Here is a 1,842-nt window from a genome sequence, read left to right on the forward strand (position 1 = left end):
TCTACGCACATCATGAACCATAGATACTGAACTTTGCAGGTTCACCTGAACCTTGTAATTAGTGAAAGTTCCTCGACATTCTGAGATAAGTGAAGCATTTTCCTGTTTGGATGAATTAGAGCGAAGTCGTAGTGCTACCAGTGTATTTTTTTTTTTTTTTTTGACATCGTTGAAGAAGCTCATAGCTCGTTGGATATAAGAAAAAGATATAATATCATAACGAGTTACGTCTTACATCTAAGGTTCACGACTCGGAATTTTTCATTTTACGAATGACGGGGAAAAAAACCGTAAAGCAAAAATATATATTAACCACCAGATTACGCGATGCGCTCAGAAAAAGGTGCTTACTGCATACATCTTCAATATTATTTAAAGATGATGTTGAAGGAACCTATGCTCGAAGCTATTCTTCTCATGACTTGATTAGTTTGAACATGGGCAAAAGTGGCTTTGCATTTGGCCATGCGTGACAGATTAATTTACATAACAGTATCGTACATTAAGCCCTTAAGGACAACAGTTTGAGTCCTTGACAAGGATCATTTCGTGCTTAAACAGTCAGTATTGATAAAACAGTGACATCGGATAAGATTCATCTATTTAAGATCTAGGTAGTTTTCGAACCAACATGTTAAGCTAAAGATTTTCCAGTCTTGCAGGACTAGATTATAAATCGTAGACTAATCCATTATCTCATTTTTTCGTCCATATCACTGTCGAGATCCTAAGAAGCAGTGATAATTAGCAAGGATATGGGGTTGACACGTCAAACCGGTCCACCCTCGAGTTGCCAACGTCTACACAGTAATCATTTGAGGAGTGGTTTGACGTGTACACTTGCAATATGCAGTGTTTATAACAAGTTTACTTACACTAGCTGCTTTAGTACCCTTGCTAACCTTAGTGGTTCCTTGGCAGAGGTGATGACAGATGGAAAAATCAAGAGGCATTATATATATGTTATTCAAAGTATCGTGTTACAAGCTGTTGTTGCACTACTTGAGATGAAATTTCCATTCATGTTAGCTTACCTGTTGGGGTATCGTTCAACGTCATCTGCAACTATTCACATTTTCTTTGCTTTAAATGATAATGTACTTAATTTTCACTCATACTTGATCACCATTTCCCGCTTTAGCGAGGTAGCGCCAGGAACAGACGAAGAAAGGCCACGTTCGCACTCATCCATTCTCTACCTCTAAAGCGTAATGCACCGAAACCACATCTCCATATCCACAACCGGGCCCAAAAGACTTGTGCATGGTTTACCCCAGCCGCTTTACATGTCCAGGTTCAGTCCATTGACAGCATGTCGACCCCCGTTTCACAACATACTTCAAATTCACTAAACCTGTGGGCACACCTTTCATCCTCCAGGCCCATGTCACAAAATCTTTTTCACTTCGTCCTTCCCTCTCCAGTTTGGTCGACCTTGTCTTTTTCCTTCCACTTATGACATATATACACTTTTTCACCTTTCCTTACTCATTCTCCCCATATGTCCACACCATTTCAGCACATCCTCTTCAGCCCCCTCAACTACTCATTTTATTACTGCAACTTTCATGTACCCTGCTATTACTTATTCGATCAAATTGCTTCACACCACATTTTGTTCTCAAACATTTAATTTCCAGCACATCCAGCCTCCTCTGCACATCCTTATTGACAGCCCATACCTGGCATCCGTATCATATCATAGGGATTACTATTCCTTCAAACATACCCATTTTTGACCTCCTAGGTAAAAATTTCTCTTTCCACACAGTCTTTCTTGCTCCCAGAACCTTCGCCCCTTTACCCACCCTATGGCACACCTAAATGCTTAATGAAAGAATA

Source organism: Panulirus ornatus, chromosome 16 (assembly GCF_036320965.1).
Source record: "Panulirus ornatus isolate Po-2019 chromosome 16, ASM3632096v1, whole genome shotgun sequence".
NCBI lineage: Eukaryota > Metazoa > Arthropoda > Malacostraca > Decapoda > Palinuridae > Panulirus > Panulirus ornatus.